At 48.2% G+C, this 23,721-nt stretch overlaps 1 protein-coding gene across 18 annotated transcripts in view; it reads left to right on the forward strand.

Annotated features, from left to right (window-relative positions):
- Tmem229b (transmembrane protein 229B) overlaps window positions 1–23,721 on the forward strand; it is a 40,443-nt gene that overhangs the window by 10,917 nt on the left and 5,805 nt on the right. For 16 of the 18 annotated variants that reach the window (XM_075947366.1, XM_075947368.1, XM_075947369.1 and 13 more), the window contains one exon: window positions 15,041–15,221. The gene's annotated coding sequence lies outside the window, so the exon portion shown is untranslated. Of the gene's footprint in view, window positions 1–10,494; window positions 10,633–13,399; window positions 13,504–15,040; window positions 15,222–23,721 lie in introns of those variants that run through there. The other 2 variants (XM_075947364.1, XM_075947360.1) reach the window with 2 other exon arrangements.

Raw genomic sequence — 23,721 nt, forward strand, 5'->3', positions numbered from 1 at the left:
GTTCTTCTGTCAGGGTCGAATCCGCCTGCCTAAATGACCCGTCATGCACATGCCCCCACTGCCTCCCACGGATACGCTGTCGGTCTACATTCGAGCTCACCTTAGCTACAGAGGTATATCTGGCCCCAACTACTGCTAGTATCTTTCAACTTCTCTGGTCATTTCATCATTAAGTTGCTGTTATCGCATGTTTTTTATGCCAAGGACAGCGAACATGAAGTTGGCTACATCGTAGCTTCTCTTCTCTCTGTGCCTCTGATTGCCTATTGCTAACCTATGCAAAACCCTGGCTTCTCTAAAGAGCCTTTCTTCCATCACCTTGAAGATGTGGGTGTGGATTAGGTCCCTTCAACTTGCAATAGTCTATATTTATTTACCTTTTAAAAATTGTGTATTTGTGTCTGCCTGAGTGTGTGTATGTGCACTACCTAGATGAAGGAGCCTGTGGAGGTCAGAAGAGGGTGTGGAATTTTCTGGAACTGGAGTGGCAGGTAGTTGGGAGCCACCACGTACTATTTCCCTTTTTGCTTTCTATTAGCTTTTAGGATTCGGAGGGTTCAAGACTCTGCACACGATTTACGTACCGAAGATATGTGTACTTTTAGTTGGGAAAATAATTTCTGCAATGTCTGTTCTAGACTTGAGCAACTTTTAGAAATCTTATTCTCTGGCTGGTCATGGTTTTAGTGAGGGCTCTGTGCATTTGCTCTTTTCAGAGTGAATTTATAAAACAAACACTCAGGTCCGACCTGCTGCCTTTCCCCTTTCGGAGACCTAATTAACTCTCACCACGCTACGGGTCTCTTTAATGACAATGAAATATAAACATTCTTAACCTGAGAGTTAACTGACGGCAGTAGGACCTGACTGGCCTACGAGAGTCATGGAGGGCTACACATGACAGAGTGTGTGTGCTCACAGGCGTCACGGCAGGGGTGTTAGTATGTTTATCTAAGGGAAGATTCCCTACCCCCGGCTATGGAAACTGTGTCGTTTACAATATGTGCTCAGAATTACTACTTCAAAAATCTAAAACATTCTGAATCTCTGATGGTGGGGCAGGTCCTTGAACTCTTCACGTGTTACAGAACGCCAGAGAAGTCTCCACTTCATTGACCTCTCCTGCATCCCAGCCCTGGTTCCCATGAAGCTGATGCCATTGACCACAATTTACTGTTTTATTTTTTTGTTTTTTGAGACAAACCAATCTCAATATTGACTTATTTATGAGTTTTGGTAAAGTTTGGTTTATTTCATAAATTCACTATTCATACCATGGTTGGCTATGTTTTAGGTATTATAGTAAAGTCGAATTTTTTTTCTATGATCTCTTCTAATTGGTTCCTTTTTTTAAAAAAATGTATATTAGTGCCCTGTCTACATGAACAACTTTATGCCAGAAAAGGGCATCAAATCCCTCCAAATAGATGGTTGTGAACCACCGTGTGGTGGCTGGAAATTGAACTCAGGACCTCTAGAAGAGCAACCATTGCTCCTAACTGCTAAGCCATATTATGTATTAATTCTGCCACCAAGTCTTCATTTATTATTTATTAGATCTCTCAGATTTTTAAAATGTTTTATTAAAATACTATTTATGGTAGCTGGAGAAATGGCTCAGTGATCGAGAGCTCTTACTGCTCTTGTGGAATACCTGATCCCAGCACACATGTTAGCTGGCTCACCTTGACCTGTAACTGCAGCTCCAGGGGATCCCATATACATATGTGTGTGTATGTATAAAATTTAAAAAATACTCTGATGCACGCCTTAAACTCAGCTTCCAGAAGATGTACATGTAAACGTAAACACACACACACACACACACACACACACACACACACAAAATCTTCATTACTAAGTTGCTTTAAATTTTAGACTTCAAGCAAGTGGTGTTAGTTGGTTTTTAAGCTGAGGTTTGCTGTGTAGCCCCAGCTGGCCTTGAACTCGAAACCTTCCTGCCGCAACCTCGCAAGTGTTGTGGTGACTGTCACAGCACAGCAGCACCTAGCTGCCAGTGCCTTTCTGCCTCACCTGGTCCTGGCCTACAGCTTTGTCTCTGAAGAACTCTTGGACCTCTAAGGCTTTGGCTTTAAGATGAACTGGAACACACCTGCTAGAGGCTATGCCCTGTTCCCTCCTTGGCATATTAGCCCACATGAATAGGCTTGATGTTTTCTGGAAGCACCTCCTATACTTAGGTTTCTTTGGAGCACATGACGTCGTTTCTCCTATTCCATCTGGGAAGTGATACAACTTCTTATTGACCATCAGTTTGCTTATTAATCCCTACAGTTGTGTTGACTGGACATTTTATTATTGACTTGAGATAAGGTCTCACTGTGAGTCTAGTCTGGTGATTTAAATGCTCATGGGAAATGCAATAACAACAAAGACACACAAAAATGATAGAATATACGATATCATTGTGTTCCCTTTATCCTCCTCTTGTTCCTCTTCTTTTAAATATATATATATATATATATTTACTATATATACAGTATTTTGTCTGCATGTGTGCCTGCATGCCAGAAGAGGCACCAGATCTCATTCCAGACAGTCGTGAACCACCATGTGGTTGCTGGGAATAGAACTCAGGACCTCTGGAAGAGCAGCCAGTGCTCTTAACCACCGAGCCATCTCTCCAGCCCCCATTCCTCTTCTTTTTGCTAGGAAACTGGGAGGAATTCGGATGCAAAGTTGTGTGTTGACCAGCCATAAGCCCTGTTTCTCAACCTTCCACAAGGCAGGTCCTTTTCTCTTAACCCCTACGTGTCCATTGTGTTATGAGAGACACGGGGATCAATTTTCCTCTCTCACTCACAGGGCACATACCCTTCGACTTTGTCCCTGTTGAGACATGATGGCTAGACCTGTGGAAGGCTTGGCTGCATCCCCTGACTGTTAACTGACCAGGCCCCTCTGGAAGAGGTAAACACTTCTAGCTCTGCCATTTTAACCCGTTGGGAAGTCTCTGGGCTGCCCCCTTCTCTGTCCCTACTGCCCACGATTCCTGATGAGGTGGCACTTCCCACAGCATCCCTAGGCATCCTCTTGCATAGCGTTTACTCATCTTCATCTCCATTATGAGGATATCCCACAGACCCAGATTGGCATCTGTTTCTTGGGCTTCCTCTAAACACATCTTGGCCTCCAGACGCGGAACCCTTTGCCATCTCCCCGCCCTCTCCAGTACTTTCTGTTGTTACACTGAGCTGGAAAATGCTGAGCTATAGTAGAACTTGAATGAGTTAGGTCAATGACATTTCCCGAAGGTGCTCAATTGAAGATTGACCATATCATCTATATATCGATCGTTTGGGAGCGCCAGTCTGTGCCAGGAAAAGACCAGTGTCATTATTCTGCAGGACAGATCACTTGGATTGACCCCAATTTTCTGCCCACCTTCGTACCCCTTCACTTTTAAAGTTGACATAACCTATAACGATACACCCTTCTAGTCAGCAAGTTTGCAGTGCCTCCCGATTACTCTAAATAAAATTCACATAATCTGAATAAAATTCATAGACACTGACATCTACCTATATATACTTAAACTTTTAAACTTTTGTCTCTTTTCTCAGTACTGGAGATCAAATTCAGGGCTGTACATGAAAAACAAGGGTCCATCACTGAGTTACAGCCCCAGCCCTTATCCCTTGTTTGTTATTATTGGTTTTATGTTTCTTCTCTCTCTCTCTCTCTCTCTCTCTCTCTCTCTCTCTCTCTCCCTCTCCCTTTCTCTCTCCTTCTCTCTCTCTCTGGGAGGGGATACTGGAGGTTGTTCCAGGACCTTACCACTGAGTTCATCCCAAGCTCTATTATATATTTATTTTAAAGCAGGGTCTCACTAAATTGCCCAGGCTTGCCTTAAACTCACTTTATAGTCCAGTGAAGCCTTACACTTTGATCCTTTCTGACTCAGCCTCCCAAGTAGCTGGGATTACAGGCATGAACCACCACACAGGTCTTTTGGGTTTTTGTTTTGTTTTGCTTTTGAGAGATAGTCTTGATTAGCTCAGGTTAGCCTCCAACTGTTGCCCAGAGACCTCTAACTCTCTCACACCTCTAGCTTTTGTCTCCCAAGTGCTGAGATTACAGGTAGGTGCAACCAACACATCAAGTCTTTAAAGTCAGTACGAAAAGTTAACTTTAATCTTAAAGATAAATAAAGGAAGAAGTTAGTTATCCTGTAATATCATATATTTAGTGTGTAATTGCTTTGGCACAATTACCTGGAAGTCAGAGGCTGAAATCTTTGCGTAGTAACCACTGAGAATTGGGTGCCCAGAAATTAGATTCGGGTGTTGTTGTGGGTGACTCAACATACCTGAAAGGTGATACTGAGACTCATGTCATCCTTCAAAATGATGACCAGTTCTTGGTAATGTCCCAAAGGATATGAAGCAGGATATCCTTTCAATTTACATGTTAATAGCATTCCTGGCCAATGCAGCATCCAGCCAAGCCGTGCTTAGGCTAAGTGTGGTGGCGTACACCCGTGATCCCAAGCTGTGGCAGGAGGATTTCTATTGGAGGCCAGCCTGGGAGATATACTCTTGCCTCAACCAAACCAAAATAAAAACAACAAAAATCACGCAAAAGGGACTGGGGAATCTGTCTCGGGGGCCTTGTGCTTGCCTAGCAGAATAAGGCCCTGGATTCAATCCCCAACACCTCAAAACAAATATAATTATGATCATAATTTAGTGTGTTCTTTTCCTTCAAACACTCTCTAAAGTCACATAAGGACAGCAGAATGCTGGCCAACGGCCTCCCCCTTCTCAGAACCTGTAGGACTACTGTGATGTCGATGGAGTTCATTTGGAAGCCATGGCCGATATGGAAGAGCCTGGCTGTGCTGAGCCTGAACCCACTGAGTCACGGCTTCTCCACACCTGTCTTCCTCATCCTTCTCCTGTCAGTAAAGGCTGACTTTGTCACTCACACAGATGGCCCAGCACAGTGCGACTGATATTACTCAGCTTTATTGCACACAGAGGGATATTAAAGCAGCGCTGGGCCCTCTCGTTAGCTTCCTACTGCCTGCCAAGACAAGACTTGAACCTGCTGAAGGGTAAGAGGCCTAGGAGTTGTTAATATTGTGAGCTCACTGAACCGTTTCAACCGGCACTGTCCTGGGACCCTGGAGAAGTAGGTACCTTCAGGAGTCTGGGGGCAGGATCGTGCTGAACTCTTTCCATGGAGACTGATTTCTTTTTCTTTTTGTTCTAGATTTTTATCTTGTGGGGGGTGGAGGGGGGGTGGGTGAAGGACAAGTAGGTGAACAAAGATGAGAGAAGGGGACATTCCAGATGGAGTTGGGGGGATTCTGAGCAGAGACACCAAGAGGCTAGAATATGTGTTGGAGGGATAGCCGGTTATGGACAGCCTGGTTGGTATACGAGACAGGACCTAATGATTTTTGCTTTGTTCAACAAAATCCTATTAAGTACTGTGTCATGGTAGATATTTTTAAAAGTAGCTTCTGGGCCAGCTAAAAGGCTCAGTGAGTAAAGGCACTTGCCACCAAGCCTGGTGACTTGAGTTTAACCCCAAGGAGCCCCATGGTGGAGGAGAGAACTGACTCCTACTTCTCTTACTTTAAATCACTTCATCCTGTTGTCTTTGTTGATTTGTTCCTTTCAAGTTTTCTGGTCACTTCTCTGGGAATGTCAGTTCTGAGTACTCGCGCCAGCCACCACTTGTGCGGTGTCGTCCCCGGGAGGATGGGATAATGCCTGCTAGGTAGCGTCATGATCTAGACGTCTCCTGGCCTCTCTATCCCAGGGTCCACTGTTGCTCCCCCACCCAGGTGTCCCACATACGCTCACTTTAAATATGGACCCCAGAAGTGGCCCTCTAGTAGAACGGAGAATCTCCAGCCACGCTGTTTGTGTTGCAGTCCTAGCCCTGGCACCACGGTCCGAAAAAAGTTTCTTATGGCCTCTCTGGGTCTCTTCTTATATAGGAGAGGCAATAGCTGTCGCTAACTCACGGGATTTTTGTAAGCACCAAGTGAGGTCACATGTGGCAAATCCTTGGAGCGACGCCCATCGCTTGTGCTTTGAAAGTATCTGCTATTATTGCCGTTTCATTGTTGGGTGCGGGGAGGTTCTCCTCAGCTTATTCTCACCTGCCTTCTGTTCTCAGGAGGTCCTTGTGGCTCCTTCTTGTTTCCTGTGCTGTACTGGCTTGAATTGTTCCTAGAAAATGTCTTTTCTGCCATGCGGAGGGCCACGAGGAGGGAGCTGCTTGCCCTTGGGCTCCGCCCCTCCCACTGATTGTTTTCTCCCTGTGCACATGTGTGTTATTATCTGTAACCGATACATGGAGGTCTACTGTGTCACATGCATCAGCTCACGTCACCAGCCTGGCCCAGGATGGGACGTGTCACTCGGTCTGAGTCACCCAATGCTGCTGTGCCATGGGCAGGACTAGGTGATGAGTTCCTTTTTCAGCCTCCTCGGGTCGGCTTGAGGCTGCCTTAATGAACGTAATGGGTCCTCTGTTTCCTTTGTCAAAAGGAATGTTAATTATTTTCAGCAGTCTAATTATGTGGCTAATGAGAGGCTGACTGAGATAACATTGCCTTTAATTACTCTTGCCTAACTGCTGTTTGGAGCCATAATTTGAGCGTGTTGCAAGGCCGGGGTGCTGGCTCAGTAGATGGAGCTGTCCAGCAAGCAGCCAAGGGAGGGGCCGGGATTGCTGAGTTCATGGCTCTTGATGAAGGTGCCTGAGGTGGCTGGCGTTGGCTTTGCCAAGTGTTTGACAACCTCTCCTGTGTGCCGTCAGTTAAGGGAAACGGGCCAGGTGGGATCAGGTGGAGGCAGACAGTGCATTCAGGGTTCCACAGATGAACCATCACTCTCCAGTCCAAACCCGGCACCCCAGTCTACCTGCCCTTCAGGCTGCTCCTCAGCCCAAGTTCCTCCTCCTTGGAGGACATACCCCCTGCCTTCCCTCCAGGTTGACGGATGGACGTAGCAAGTGCTGTCTAGAACAAGGGAATGCAGAGATAAGGAACCTGTGGGCCAGAGAGCTTCCTAAAATAAATTTGCATTCCACCCTTTCCCTCTTTACCCAGGAGAAATGTCACGTGCTCTGCCTACCTTCTGACCCCTACTGTTGTCAGATTTATTTTCCGTGCTGTGGTTATGGTATGGTCCCTTTCAAACCTTGTTTGGCAGGCCCTTGGGAGGTGGCTCTCTTGGGCCTACAGGTGGTCTCCAGTAGCTCATCCGTGAGGAACTGTTGTCAACTATAAATGGCCCGTTGCTATAAGCAGACCTCCATCTTTTATGAGTGGTGTGTATGTGTCTGTGTGTGTGTGGGGGTAGGTACTGGTAGGAATAATTTTTTAGCCATAGACTTCAGCGAGTCTTCTAACCTCTTTGAAATTCATCCTCCTAAATCATTGGAGCCTATGTGTGTCTCATAGACTTGTGTAGAGTAGATGAGATGGCCTGCTGGAAACTGTCTGGCATGGAAGAGCAGCGATAAATGATTTTCAACACTCAAAGCAATACCAGCAGCCTGAGCTATAGAGACCAAGGGCTGGCCTCATTCAGCAATGGCCACGGCTGTCATCTGGTTCCTTGAAATCACTTTTCAGAGCTAGGTGGTGGTGGCAGCACTCAGGAGGCCGAGGCAGGTGGATCTCTATGATTTCAAGTCCAGCCTGGTTTACAGAGTAAGTTCCAGGACAGCTCGGGCTACACAGAGACGTCCTGTCTTGAAAAACAAAACAGTCTCTCTGCAGACAGTAGCTGGTGACTTCTGTGAATGGTTAACTTTCCCTCGTTTCAAATGGTAGCCTTGGCTGCCTAGACCTGTTTCTGGAGAATCCAGACACATGTTCAGAAGTCCAAGAATCCCGGGGCCAAGAGAAGGGAACTCGATGTTAGCCAATCTGGAGCAGGGCTCTCCAGTGCCATTTCCTGTGACAGCGGAAATAGTCCACGCCTACTGTCCAGTATGGCAGACAAGGACCACATACAGCTTTGAATCCTTGCCATGTGCCTAGTTCATCTGAGAGCTTCGTTTTTCAACTTCATTCAACTTCACTTTTATTATTTATTTTATTTTATTTATTAACACTTAATCTCCTGTGTGTAGTGACTATTTATTTGGGCAGTCTATTTTTGGAATTTTTAGAAAAGAACAAATTTCTGTACTGAAGCACACAACACCTGTCTGCACTCTATGCGCTACCATAAAGTTCGCGAGCTTCGGGCAAGGGGCTGGAGGTTGAGACACACAAACACACACACAGACAGGGAGACAGAGACAAGGACCTCTAGTCACTGGTAAGAAGCCCTTTATTCAATAGCACCACGGAGGCTTATATACCCAACACTCAGGTGGGTCAACAGGCAAAAACCTTATCCTCTGATCCTCAAGGCCAGGCAACACGTGCTCAGGAAGCAGAGCTGGTAAACAACTTTGACACAGCTTTCAGTAGCTCAAATAAGAAGGAAAGTAAAGATCTCTAGCAGGGAAGAGCAGCTGGAGGCCAGGACTCCAAATGGTCCCAACATCTGTACTACGTGTTCTTAACTCGCCCCTTTCTCTGGTCCCCGTGAGGGCTGTTTCCAGAGGATGGTCAAAGGTTTGCTAGGCTAGTTTTCTTCTCTACCAATTGAAGCCCAGACAATGGCCAGAAGGGAGATTTGGAATGTCTGAAGTGACGGCTCTCCTGCTCAAATTAACTCACCATATTTGAGGTCTGACCTCTCTCCTGTTCTCCTGTTCTTTCTGTCTGCGAGGCACAGAGCCGCCGCTGTTGGAGCAGGATAGGTGGACGTGTGGATGTGTGGGTCTCGTGCCTATCTTAGGGTTTTCCTGATGGACAGTGACAGAAAACTCATATTAACTTGGATAAAAAGGAATATTCAATAGCTGGGCGGTGGTGGTGCACGCCTTAAATCCCTGCACTTGGGAGGCAGAAGCAGGTAGATCTCAGTGAGTTTAAGGCCAGCATGGTCTGTCCACAAAGCAAGTTAAAGGGCAACCAGGGCTACAAAGAGAAATTCTGTCTTGGGTGGGGAGAGGAGTGGGCAGCAAGAACATTTTCATTAAAAAAACTATTAGTTTATATTTAGTATTGTGGGGCGTGGTAAGGCTACTTAAGCTCTTCTGATCACAGGCAGATGGACGGGTAGGCCATCAATCAAAGTGTTACATTTGTCGTCACTTAATAAACCTGTCCTTAGTTAAATGGTGGCTGACAAGGAACCAGTGCCTGCCTGCAAGGGGCGTTTCTAGCTGGTGGACCACTGCTTGGCAGGCAGGGGTTTTGCTTGGCTGAACTGGCACTGCCCAGCACACTGGGTACCTTGTAACAAGGGGTGGGAATTGTCTGGTGAGGAGGCAAGAGCATTGTGTGAATCACACCTCATACAATGCTGGCCCACAGTGAACTTGAATAATAAGGATTCTTGGCCTAGGTAGAACTCTCTGGGGTGGCTTAGTGATGGAGGCAGGGCCTGGCACCACACTGCTAGGCCAGTCTAGCTGTGTTTTTTTTTTTTTTTAAAAAAGCACCTCTACTTTCTGAGGGGGCCCTGTTGCTCCTGAAGACCTGAGGTACATATACTCTAAGACCTCGACAGTGATGGGGGTGGGACAGACAAAGTCCTGAGCACTCCGTAGGGTTGTAAGGTCGCTATTTTTTCTCTTATGACTGACAGGAGGTGGCTTGCTAGAGTCATGAGATGGGACTTCTAGAGCTCCTGGCTGTGACCTGATGGGATCCGCATGGGGGGGATTATGGATGAAGGGAGGCTAAGGAGTTGCTTTTACTATAACGCATGCCTAGCTCTGGGACAGCAGCCAGGCAGCTAATTAGAAAGCCCAGCAGCTGTCCAGCTTTTCAGACAGCAGGCAGGAGTGACCAGGTGCCAGTGAGTATGGTGGGAGGGAAGGGGAAGAGGTTGTGTGGGGTGGTCAAAGCCCACATCCCCAGGTGGACTAGTTGGGCAATCAGCGCTTTGATTAGCGAGGGAGACCAGGAGGGTCTTGCTGAGGCAGAAAGGATTAGATGAGGAGGAACCAGAGAGGACAGAAAAGTGACAGGACAAAGAGTCCTTAAGTTAAAGAGAAGATGGGGGTGAGAGAAGGAGCAGGCAGGGACATCCAGAGCCCAAGTCCAGAGCAAGGAGCCAAGTGGAAGGCCAAAGCCAAGTGCATCGTGGGGGCAGCTGCCATCTCTATGTGTGCACCTCCCATTCACTTCCCTGGGAATAACGATACCCTGTCCATCCCGTAGGGTAACTTGGGCTCCAGTTGGGTTTGTAGCTTTGGGTGGTTACTCAGTGGTTTGGGAACCTGGTGTTTAGGACTGGTCTCACTATAGAATAAGCTAACACAGTTGAATGAGCCCCTTTGGTTACACTTGTTTTCACTAATGAAATGCTTAGGGTGGAGCCAATCACCAAAACACCTCATGACAAAGAGCTTAGAGGGTTGGGCCTTCTAGCCCTAGCCGGCAACCTCTCAGAGTATAAAAACTCTTGACAATCACATCAGCATTGCTGTGTTCCCAGTTGCTCAGAGGGTGCCAGGAATGCAAACTCCACCACTTTAACCTCGCTCTGCTTATTTCTCCATCCGGTTGCCCAGGTCAAGGTATGTGTTTCTGTGAATTCTATGAAAATTCAGAGCAAATGAATCAGGTGGAATCAGGGGGCCTGGAAATAATGGTTTGTCGTCAGTGGTCAGAAGTGTTGGTGAAAACCTGCTTGTGATTGGCATCTGAGGTGAGGCAGCCGTCTGGGACTGAGTCCTGAAATCTGTGGGATCTGGCATCATCTTGGTGTAATGTGAGGGTTAAAATAAACTGTTAGGGTAAGCAGTGGGTATCTGTGGAGGAGTGTGTGTGTGTGTGTGTGTGTGTGTGTGTCTGTGTGTCTGTGTGTCTGTGTGTCTGTGTGTCTGCTCTGTGTGTGTGTGTGCTCTGTGTGTGTGTCTGCTCTGTGTGTGTGTGCTCTGTGTGTGTGTCTGCTCTGTGTGTGTGTGCTCTGTGTGTGTGTCTGCTCTGTGTGTGTGTGCTCTGTGTGTGTGTCTGCTCTGTGTGTGTGTGTGTGCTCTGTCTGTGTGTCTGCTCTGTGTGTGTGTGTGTGCTCTGTGTGTGTGTCTGCTCTGTGTGTGTGTGTGTGTGTGTGCTCTGTGTGTGTGTGTCTGCTCTGTGTGTGTGTGTGTGCTCTGTGTGTGTGTCTGCTCTGTGTGTGTGTGTGCTCTGTGTGTGTGTGTGTCTGCTCTGTGTGTGTGTGTCTGCACGCTCGCTCTCTCCATCTGTCTGTCTTTCTGTCTGTCTGTCTGTCTCTGTGTGTGTGTGTGTGTGTCTGCACGCTCTCTCTCCGTTGTCTGTCTGTCTGTCTGTCTGTCTGTCTCTCTGTGTGTGTGTGTGTGTGTGTGTGTGTGTGTGTGTGTGTGTGTGTGTGTGTGTGTGTAGGGAATCCCCCAGAACTAGTTAGAGAAATATTCCGTATTGATTATTGATAGTGAGAGTGGTTTTGTTTGTTTTGGTGAATCATCAATTTTTTTGTAAGTGGGCTTGTGGGCTTGTTTTTTTTTTTTTTGACAAGGTTTTATGTGGAACTTCATAAGTAGTTGAAGAAAGCCTTGAACTCCTGATCCTCCTGCCTCCACCTCCTGAGAGCTGGGTTTACAGGCAAATGCCAAGCTCGACTTAGATAGTTGATCTTTATTTTTTTTTTCTGGGAGATTTGGGAATTTCTCAGGGGAAAGGCCTGCAAATGAAATGGTGTTTTAGACCCCTTTCTGGCTCCCTTTGAAAGTCCCAGGCCATGAAGATGGAGTAGGCGAGAGGATTTAGGTTCCAGTCAGAGAAGCAGACTGAATCCCGCAAGCCCAGCTTACCCTAAATAGTTACAGAGGAGAGACTGGTGCAGGGGACTTTCCTGCCAGCAGCTGCTGGTTAAACCTCTTTGGGAAATGAATCCTTATGAGAACCGACTGCCCGTGCACACGGTAGAAGCCACAGAATGGGTTTTGTTATCCACTGTCTCGGACCTACTCGACCTCTGCCTACGTAGGAGCCTGTGGTGTCCCCAGGGATGCCTGCCTGGGACACTGTTCCCAGCATGGCTCTCCCTGTGTGCTTTCCAGACCCAGGCCACCCACTCCCAGTCTGTGATGATGCTTGGACGCAGAAGGAGAGGTGCTCACCCCCTTTGCTCCTCCCATCCGCAAAGACAGCCTTGTAGAACCCTTTTGATGCTGTTTTAATGGGAGCGTTCCCTTTCCATGAAGGCGCCCTAGATATTAGAGACAAACTCCAGGCATTGCTAGCTTTGGTTAATACCAAGCTAGATGACTCCATCAGCCAAGAATTCCACAGGATCCCTCTCTAGTCTGCTTATCCAGCCATCCAATAGAAGACCTGCGGTCTCCAGAAATTCACCCCGGCGTGAGTGAGGCTGTTTTCAAAGGGGATGACATGTTTGGGGGAAACGTGGTCAAAACCTTGTGGGAGCGTAATGCCAGGATGACCCAGAGGAAGGCTTCACAGAACAGCAGTGCGGTAGGAAGAGTAGGAGGTGACAGGCGGCAGGGGAGGGTTGGAGGGGTGGGGGCTTGAGGCCGAGTAGTCATCCCTGATTCTTCCATCTCCCGGGACCACCTCAGGCGTACCGATGGAGAAACTGAAAAGAAATTCTTGTATGTGTGCAAAATAACTGGCCATAGGACGGCCTGGGTAGATGACACTGTGGAAGACCTGAGGAGACATGGTCCTTGAAGATGAAGTTCAGTAGGGAAGCAGCTTGAAGGTGAGGTATACAGGGCTTCAAAGGCGTGAGGTGCCCAAGGCCTGGATTTGAGTCAGAGATGTAGATTTGACCAAATCTCTTAACGTCCTATGCCTTAGTAGCTGTCCCCACCACCACCTCCCTGCTCCACGGCTGTCCTAAGAGAATCATGCAAGTTGATAAACTTGAGAAGGTCCAACTCTGTCTGCATATTGGCTGCCCTGATAGCACTTGGCACGTTCACACACTGCCTGTACTTCTGACTCGGGCTACATGACCCACAAAAGAGCCCTGGAGCTTCTATGCCCTGGATCCTGCTCCTGAAGGCCCAAGTGTGTGAGGGATCTGGGGACAGTCTGTGCCCTTGTAGGAAAAGGTGGGACACCTGTGACCCCTAGCATCTTATCCACCCCTGAGAAAAAGCCAGCAGACCAAGAGACAGGAGACGTTCAGTCAGAGGGGGATTCCCAAAGAGACCCGTTCTGACCACGGCATGGTGGTGTCACCTGCCTGCTGTGGACTGCTGCAGCAGCCGGCTGAAGGAGCAGGATGTGGTTTTTGGTTTCTGTTTCTGTTTTGACATGTGCTGTTGTTGCGGCCTGCCTAGGCCCCAGGAAAGGGGAAGTGCACATGGGGGGGGGGATCGAACTCCCCAGGTCACATGTCACACGACAAAGGTGGAGGATATGGAACAGGCCTCCTTAAGACTTTTTCCTAAAGGTGATAGGTAGGTGCCAGGGTGACCTTTGCCCCCTCCCCCAGGTGGGCAGGCTAGGAGAGGGGAGGAAGATGAACAGGTGAGAGAGGGCTGAAGTTCCTGTTTATGGAGGAATTGGGGAGAGGCAGGCAAGGCTGGGCATAGCAGCCTCTACTCAGCCACAGCGCAGGCCTTCACTTTCTCTGTGCAGAGGCCTGGGGACCAGGGGAAGAGCAGACGTGGGGACAAGTGTGCCCCTAAGGCAATCTTGGCAGGGTACATTTTAGGCCCCTGCCCTCAAATTTGTCAGCAGTCTGTGGCCTTACAGGTTGTTGGCTCAGGTGACAGAAGGAGAGGATTTGTTTCCGCTCAGAGCCTCTGGGCAGAAGGAAGATGCCTGGGCATCAGTACGAGTGGGTACCTCTGTGTTCTACCCATCGGCGGGGGCGACAGTGCCACCTCTCTGCCACCCCCACGTAATTGTCAGCTTTTAAGTGGCCACCTGTGCTGGGCAAAGTCCTGTCTGGGGGGTCTGCATAGACAGCGCTGTATCAAGGGGCGTGCGAAGGCAGGACTGGTACCTTCATTTTGGAACCAAATCATTCTGGAATCTTCATGAAGAAAATGCTCAGGTCTGGATAGTCTCGCTAGCCAAGCCTGTAACTCTATCTGCTGGGAGGGGAGGATTGTGTATATCTTCCTTTATACAGACAATTTTTTAAAGATCTGAGGATATAACTCAGTGGTCAAGCTCCTGCCTAGCATATGCCAAATCTTGGGTCCAGTCCCCAGTATTGTAAAAATGAAAAAAAAAAATGTCATGGGGATATTAGTGAGAGACTAGAATGTGTGTGGTAAAAGGCCATATGAAGTAGGATTCCTATCGGCTATAGCCAGTTCTTACCATAAAGAACCTCATTAAGCATGAGATAAGTATTATGGCAGTGGGTTGTAAGGTTTGGGACTTTCTGTTGCTGTGTTTTGTTTCTTGGACATGGTCTCATCTCATAGCCCTGGCTGACATCGAACTTGGGGACTTTCTTGTGCCTAAGTCTTCTGAATGCTGGGATTAGAGGATATACCACCAGACTCAGCTCAGGTTGGGGGAGGGTACTCAGCACACTTTCTGCTGTCCTCTGTTTACTTGTGTGATAGACTTAATTCTCCAAATGCTACCCAAATATCCTGTGTTGACTGCCTTCCCTGAGGCTCTTGACTACCCTTGCAAAGAGATGTCTCCACTGCATGGCGAGGTGTGCTTTGGAGCTGAGAAGGGAGCTGGGTTCGAAAACGACATCTCCTTTTAGGTTTCAAAGTGTGCATTCGATGATGCGTGCCACAAAACGCCCCCAACTGCTAACCCCTCAAGATGATCACCAGGGAGCCATCCCAGGCTCTGATGTCTGGAGTGACCTGCCCTGAGCAGAAAGGAGGCAGAAAGGGTCTAGGAAGGGAACCTTGGTAGCGGCTTGCTGAGCACTTGGTGTTAGAGCTACCTCTTGGTTGGCCTGGCGGCTCAGCGCTGGGGGTGGATTAAGCTAATGATGGTCTTCTCTTTCACTCTCAGAAACACCTGGAAGCTGCCAGCCAACCAGCCAAGAATTAGCTGAGCTCTGGGGTGGATGCTCGTCCACATCGCTGAGAATGGCACCAAGGTCCAGTCTGCTACCAAGACAAGGTTAAACCGGGAGACAGCTGCATAGTGATCCTGATGTCTGTTCCTAGCCACACAATCAAGGCTGTGTTAAGTGAGTATGCCCCAGACATGTACGGGATCACTGGCCCTGTCTGTCTTTCCATTTGGCACCTCGTCAGTATGGGCACAGGTCGTGGGGTTCAAGTTCTCAGCCTTCTTCCTGTCTAAGGGCTTGTCACACAGCTACAGGGAGGGAAATGCTGAAGTTTCAGGCCATGTCACTGTTGGAACCATCTTTTAGTGTCTAAAACTGAGCCAGCCCCAGCTGGCACCTGAGAAAGGGTATCTTCCCAAGTCCTTTTCATCAAGGCTCCTGGATGCTTCCATCCAAACAGTGGGGGCTATGCCTTACCTAGAGTTCTGAATTCTGTCCCCCACAACATGAGCAGTTAATGCACTGGCTCTGAAGGAGTTGGGTAGAGCATCCAGGGCTCTATTATTAGTATTATTAGATATTAATAAAAGGGAGAGGGAGTCAGCAGGGCAACACTTTCAACAGAGGCTCCTTAGTCCAGACAAGCACACATAGGGCGAAAGGCCTTGGCTGCAGAGTTCATCTGGCCTCTATCCCAGGCTCTGCCTCTGGCTTTTCCTTGATGATACTTTAAAGAATGACAATTGGATGCTTTTCTTAGCCCCCAGAGGCTGGAAGGCCATTATGTCAGAGCAGACAATACAGTGGTGGGATCAGGGACCAGAAAGAAGGAAGTTCCAATAAAGCAGGACAGGCCAGTTGACACCCTGGCTAGCTCAGCACTGAGGTCATCTTCATTGGGCAGACTCTAAAGAGGTCATGGGCTGGTCTCTTGGAGTTGTGCAGGGAGTGGGAACAGGGCACCTGGGTTATTTCTCAGCTGTAGGTAGATCTCGACTCTCCTAGCTAAGGATCAGAACCTATTTACCAGTCCGCTTCTGCATGCAAAGTCAGTGTGCTAGTAACAGGCCGTTTGAGGAGGTGTTCTTGAGTTGATCTGCAGCCAGAAGAGGATGAATGAACCTGGACTTGAGGGAGACTGGGCGGAGGAAGATGTTCATGGAGGTCACTGTGGCGATGTAGTGACCCAGATGTGAAACCCACTCATCACATGGCACAGGTTCCCATAGCAAGCTACACCACTAGTGTGAAGACTGTCCCACCTTTGATCCAGAAGTTCCACTTCTGGACTTACTCACGAAGAGATCTTCATGCCGAGCATGGGAACACATGCCTGTAAACCCTCACTTGGAGGGCACACAGGGGGATATCTGGATAGAGGCCAGTCTGGATTAGATAGCAAGGACCCTGTCTGGGCAGGAGAAGGAAGAAAAGAAAGAGACCAAGAAAGCTATTTAGATATGGGGGAGCATGTCTTTAATTGGGGGGGGCAGAAGGATCAGTAGTTTGAGTCCAGCCTTGAATCAATGAGACTCTGTTTCAAATACACAAAAATGGTGGAAGGAAGGAAGGAAGGAAAGAAGGAAGGAAGGAAGGAAGGAAGGAAGGAAGGAAGGAAGGAAGGAAGGGAGGGAGGGAGGGGTAGATGGATCTTTTATTATGAAATAGTCTCAGAGAAGAAAATTTCTTTTGTTACAGGCATAAAAGGTATTTCTGTGGTGCTCTCTGTAATAGGGGAAATGGAAAACAATTATTACCTTTGTTGAATGTCTTAGTCGGGTAAATTATAGTTTCCACTTGGTGGGGTATTATATAGCTATTGCAAGGATGCACACATAGGCTGTAGAACTTAGAAAAAATAGTTCAGATCTCCGTGAAAATGGGAACTAGCAGACTGTATGTTACAGTGGCTTATAGTGCACCTGGAGAAGACTGCAAAGGGGAAGAGATACTGGCTCTGTGGCTTCGCTTTCGTTACGAATGTTCTTCCTTTCTGCGGTGCCAGGGTTGGCTTCTTTTACAAGAGGTTAATCAGGGTGGCTGCAGAAGGCACCGTTAATAGTGACTTTCTCTCCGAGGTTCTCAGGGGTTCTTTTGGTTACTACGTCATTTCTTTCTATAACATTTAAATTTTAGCTGTGAGCCTGTTGCTTTGGTAATTGGAACAAAAAGAGATGTTTTTAAATTTTAGAATTAAAACATCTTAAAAGACTCTATTTCCCAAAGAGAGGAGAGGAGAAAGGCTGAGCTATACCCATTTGCATCGTGTTTAAGGCCTTGGGCCTGTTTGGGCCTCGTTATCCAGCTACCTGTCAATCCACCCACCCATCTATCTATTCACTCATCGACCCCAGACGTTGCCAGGCACCATCGCCAGGAATCAGAAAGAAAACCAAGCCTCATCCCCACAGTTTTCACTGCGACTGGAGCAAGGCCACAGACAGCAGCAAACTATTCGACAGAGCTACAAAGAAAATAAGATAGGTCGATTTGAACAATAAAAAGTCCAGGGGCTCAGGGAAGGTCTCATCCGAGGGGTGACAGCTGAGTTGAGGCCTGAGTGACAACAGAGAGACAGCCACATGGATGTCTGAGAGGAGCATCCTAGACAAAGCACAGGGTGCCTCCTAGCCCGTGGCCCCCATTTGCTTCCCAAGCCCAGTGATCTCTGGGCCAGGATAGACTCCATTCCCCTGAACACTACCACCGTCATCCTTCCCATCTGGGATATGCGCAGTGTCTGAATCCTTTCCAAATCTCCTGTGGGATGGCTGTTTCTGACACCCTGGCTGTTGCGGCTCTGGACAGATGGCTCCTCTGGACATCCTGCACACAGGCCACTGCCCTTGGCTGGCATTTCCAGAGTAGGGCTGAGCTGTCTCAGATTTCCATACCCGGGTGGATTGGCAGTTAGGAAAGTCCTAGGTAATGTGTGCACTGGCAAAGGGGCTTTAAACGGCTCATGACTTGTGCAACCCTGAAGGGCGGCTGCTGCCGTAGGCCTGTGAGGGTTAGCTTTGACCTTGGAGTACTCCATGCGTGGCTCCTGCCAGAATTTGCTCTGAGAAATAGAGCAGGAGCCTATGCTATGTCTAACACTTAGTTCTGAGCGTGCTGAATGACTCAGTGAGACATACACATGAATCTTCTTGATACTCCAGATGTCGGCCCGGTATCTAGAGACAGCCCCTTGAAAATGTAGTACCTCTGAGGAGCCTGGAGCCAGCCTTTGGAGCTCAGGGTGCTGATTAGGAGGAATGAAGACTCCGGAGCCAGACTTAACGGGGATTTAATTCTTAGTCCAGCCACTTAAAGCTGTAGGACCATGGGCTAATGACTTAGCCTCTTTCTGCCTCTTTTCTCCCCCTTTGTAAAATGAGCTTCCGAATTCCGAGTTAAAACATGTTTTTTTTTTTTATTGTTATTTGAGAGGTGAGGGGACTCCCTCATCAAGACCTTCAGGGTCACTGATCCCAGGGGCCTGTGAAGAGAAAGAGGGGTAGAAGTTGGTGGCATCTGAGCTAGCCACTGGCCATAGGAACTGGCTTCCCTTGGCCCATTCTGTCCCTGATGCGTGTCTGTTTTCCTTCCTCTACCTTGATGACAAGGGAAGCCCATGGCCATTTCAGATCTGGCAGCAGCTCAGCTGTAGAGTGTCCTCGGCCGCCACTGACTCCTCTGACCCCCAGTCCCAATCCTGCTAGAGACAGAACTCAAGGCCTTTGCCCAGAGAGCTCCTAGATGGACTGTGTGGCTCCTCAGAGCATGGAATTGTAGTGATTTGGGTGCCTGGGTGTGAGGAGTAAAGCCCAGGCAGAGAATAGGATGCCATTTGAGCCTAGTAAGATGTTCTCCTGGGCAGAAATCCCCAGAGCCATTGTGTTGCCGCATCTTTGCTTCCTGAAATAAGATCAGAATTTATGGGAAAACCAAACGTGGCCATTCCGTCTGGCTTTGCCTATCCTGCTCTCTGAAGGCTGATTCACGTGTCTCCATTGCCCATTCCGTGTAATGCTCCCCTGTGTTAGAGCTCAGCAGACTCTGAGACTTCAGGTGGAGCTTCTAGGGACAGGATGCAAGAAGCCAGCTCCCTCTGTGCCACCCCGATTCCCTTTGGGCTGTCCCTTCTTTATGTCATGGTCCTTAGAAAAGGGGGTGCTTATCACCAGGAGAAGGAGGCTGCCGTCCACAGAGCTGCTGCCTCCTGCCGGAGACTTTCTCAGGGCTGTGATTCCAGAGCTGAGCAAGGAGTTTATTGAAAAGGGGGCATAAGGGTAAAGGAGGCCAGGTGGAGGGAGGGCAGAACCAGGCATGGGCCTGGTGGATCCAGTGGAGTGTGGGATGAGAGGGTGGGAGAGCCTGTCCTAGACACAAATTCAGGCACAGCACCTGTGGCTATTGGACATGGGAGTCGAGGGTGATGTTTTGAAATGTTCTCAAGCCAGCATCGTCTACCTTTCCTCCGAGCACCTCCCACCACACAGAGCTGAAACCCAACCAAAAAGACTCTCGAATTCTTTTGTCTCCACCCTGTCTTCCACCCCCAGCCAGGTCTCTCATTGCCCACATTCATTCTGTGTGGACCAGCTGTGTTCTCCTGCCACCAACCCTTGGTCAAGGTCTGACCTTGCCTAGGTATGCTTGCCCTCCTCCATCTGCCCAAGTGCGTCTTGCTGCCCAGAAATGGCACCATGCCTGGGACTCCCTTTGTTCCCTGTTCTGTCCTCCCCCTTTCTTCCCGAGCTGGCTCCCTTTGGTTCTAGGTTCCTCTCTTCTTTAGACATGAGATCTTTCCATCCTTCTCCTGCTGATAAAGTTGTGAGGTCCACCTGGGAAAGCTAGACCTGGTGGTTCCCAGGAGAGAAACCATTCTTGGCCATTCTAGGAAGGAGAGATCAGAGACAAGCAGAGCAGGATTTAAAGTCAATGTGAAGAAGGGGGAGGACTGGGCTGGGGAAAGAGTGTAGTAGCGGGACACGTGCCTAGCATGTATAAGGTCCTGGGTTTGATCCCCAGCACTACACACACACAAACACACACACACAAACACATACCCCCCCCCACAAACACACACACACAAACATAAACACACATACACACAGTGGCTTGTAAAGAGATCCACATAGTCATATCAAGCTACTTTGGGGGAGACCTCAGAATGGGAAACTCCCCATCCCAGAATCCCCTGCCTGGAAAGGATCAGGGGCTTGAATGCAGGGCAAGTGGACAGACCTGAGTTCAAAGGGGCCTGAGTCAGGTTAGGAGGCCCAGTGGTCTCGGAACTGTGTGCCCAGGCCACCTGCCTTAAGCCTGTCAGCCCCTCCTGTGTTTTCCCTGTGGCCCAAGTCCGTCTTTCTTCGTCTGTGGAGGAAATTTACGAAACAGTGGAGCTTTGCAAGGCTGGGCTGGGAAGGTTTGCTCTTTCAGTCTATCCCAGTTTCAAGCCTGACCCTCATGGTTGCCCTTTCCTCTTTATTCAGCTGTGGGCAGCCACAGGGAAGCAGTGACCTCACATTTGCTCTCCCAGGCTACATGTGTAGGGCTATTGTTTCATAGGGTTTCCTGGGTCGGTGGCTCAATGTTGTAAGCCTGCCAAGGGGGGAAGACTGCCAGCAGGCTGGCTAAGGGCAGGGGCATAGTGGAAGGTGACCCTCTAGGAGCAAGAGAAGCTATGCCAGAAAGGATATGATCTTTGCAGAAATATTTGTGTGTGTGTTTTAAGATTTTGCTTTTTAAAATTTTTTATATGTAAGTGTTTGTCTGCTTGTATGTAAGTATATTGTATAAATGAAGTTACTGCAGAGGTCAGAAGAGGACATTGGACCCCCTGGAACTTGAGTTATAATCAGTCGTGAACCACCATGTGGATGCTGGGTACTGAACTCTAGCCCTCTGCAAGAAGAGCAAATGATCTTAACCTGAGACATTTCTCTAGCCCTTATCTGCAGTGTTTAGTAGTAGCTGGGTAACCCATCCTCACAATAACTGATCGTCATTTCTATTACCCCTGCTTTACTTAAAAGGAAACTGAGGCTGGGCGCAGTGAGGTCGCTTGCCAAGGATCTCACAGGTTTGGGCTATCAGGCAGGACTATGGCCAAATGGATATAGGGTTCCTGAGCTTGGTCACTACACTGCACACATCTAAGCTGTGAATTGTATTGAGGATGGCACAGGAGGGAAAACCTACATCAATTTTACATGACTTCAGGTTTCCTTGGATCCATTTATTTGTCAAGTTTAGAATATATGGAAAAATATAATGAAGACTCATATATATAATCTCACCCAGAGACAACTTGTGCTGAATGTTTTGCACATATACACAAGAATATACCTTTGTGAAATCCAATGTTAATTATACAGCTTCGTGTCCTGGCATTTTCTCTTCACACTGTGTGAAATGTTCATCAGATGATAACTGGGGCTAGCTATAGATGAATCATAGCAAAGTGAGGGTTAGCTGTTGGGACAGATGAACAAGGTGCATGGGGGTGATGCACAGGTCAGTGGACCGCACTTGAGCCTTGAAGAATGACAGGTTCATATACGATGGCAGGTAGGGGTGGGGTTAAGGGCGTGCAAAGGCAGCATCCCAGCAAAGACAGTGATGCTGGGATCCAAAGCACAGAGCTGGCTGGGATCCAGAGGCAGAGCTGGGCCCAGGAGGACTTTGCCAGCTATCTCTGAGGGATGCTGATGTTGACGATCCACTAATGGGCTCTTAATGGGGAGAAACATCAGACTGGCATTTTAGAAAGATCACTCTCTCTATACACTTTTGCTATGGATTTGAACTGGAAGTAGGCAAGACAAGGCTGGGAGACTTTTAGAGCTGCCTGTGAGATATGGTTGAACCAGAACAGCAGCAACACGGAGACAGATTCCCAAGAGATTTAAAAGATGCAAAGTCCAAGGGTTAGTAGCTTTGTCATGTCATTTACTTTGATCAATGAGATGTTTACAGCCATGCCTTAAGCAGGACTTTCTTTAAAAAAAAAAAGGCTGCCTTTTTATTTTTTAAAATAATTTTAATATTAAAAATACCTTGAATGGGGGGAGGAGATATAGCTCAGCTGATTGCTTGCCTAGGGTACAGGAAGCCACGGATTCTATTCCCATCGCAGCACTGTGCACTGCGCAGTGACACCCGCCTGTAATCCCAGCCCTTGGTAGGGAGAGGCAAGAGGATCAGAAGTTCAAGGTTATCTTTGGCTACACAGTGGATTCAGAAGCCAGACTGGGATACATCAGACCCGGCCAAACACAAAACTCTTCGAGGGACATATAGTAAAATTTCATATGTATACAGTATCATGCCTGAACACAAGGTATAATCAGATCAGAGTAATCGGAGCATCACCTGAAGCGTGAGTCATTTTGAGAGCACTCAAACTCGATCCTCCCAACTCGTTATTTTGAGATGCACGATGAATTGCAATCAACCATCGCTAACTTAATGTGCTCGGAGCGTTAGAAGTTCCGCCTTATCTCCCGCTGAACCCCTGGACAAACACCAGGGCTCTCTCCTCCCTTCTTTCTTCCTCTTGGCCAGAGTGAAAAACACTTGTGCGGTTGGCCTGGCTTGTCCTCAGCCTTATGACTTATCACTTCCCAGGAGATAAGTGCTAGTTTACTGGGGCCAGGGGGACGGCAAGAAACTGATGGAGCATAGTCACCATCCCAGTAACCTCCCCAGCTGAGCTCAGAGCAGAGCCTCAGATGACTCACAGCCTCGTGTCTTAGGCCAGCTGAGATCTGACCCACAGGTGCCTGAGCTACAATAGGAATGACCGGTGATTTAGGATATGGTTTGGGGCTTTTGCTAACAATTGAGAATTACCATCATCTCTGTGCTGAATGCAGTCCTGTATTCACACTGTGGGGTGTCAATGAACCTGACACATAGGTCTGGACATCCAGAAACTCGGGGTAACAAAGGGCCTCTCAATTCTAAACGGTTACTTGGTGGAGCCATTAATCAGGAAGGGTCAAAGTAGAGAAACTGGTTTTGGGGAAGATACTGGGTTTGATTTAGGAAAGAGCTTGAAGTGCCCACAGGGCACCAGGAGGAGGTGTCCAGGAAAGAGAAGGAATCCAGTTGGATTACTGAAGGAAGAGGTCCAGGCTGTGTTGACTAAGTGGGTAAGGTCTGGCTTGGAACTAAAAATAATCAATGGAATTTAGCAAAATAATTGGCATCAGATGGGTGGGCTGTTATGGAAATTCAGAGAAGAAAGAAGATTTGTGGCTGGGGGAGGAGAGGTTTGTTCTAAAGATCACCCAGACTCTGGGGCTGTGCTCATAGGGGTGAGAGAAGGCATACCAAAGAGAATAAACAAGACTCAGACAGGGAGGCTTGAGTGGTTAGAATAAGGGGGAGGAGGTATTTTTGGGGTCTTGAATGGCAGGCCAAGGATGCTATCACATTTCCTTAGGAAACAGGGTAGGGGGGAGCGTGGCTTACATGTTTCTGAGTGAGGAAGGGACAGGACACACAGGTCTGTTCAGGAGGCTGAGTCTGAAGTGAGGATTGAGAACTGGCTCTTGTCTAAGTTCTTCTGTTTATGACCCTGGGGATGTGGGGCAGATGATGTTCCCTCCCAGGCTCACATATAAAACAGGAGTGAAACATCCGCCTTCCCCTCTCTTCCCATTCTCCCCCCCCCCCAACCTAT

Source organism: Microtus pennsylvanicus, chromosome 14 (assembly GCF_037038515.1).
Source record: "Microtus pennsylvanicus isolate mMicPen1 chromosome 14, mMicPen1.hap1, whole genome shotgun sequence".
Classification (NCBI taxonomy): Eukaryota; Metazoa; Chordata; class Mammalia; order Rodentia; family Cricetidae; genus Microtus; species Microtus pennsylvanicus.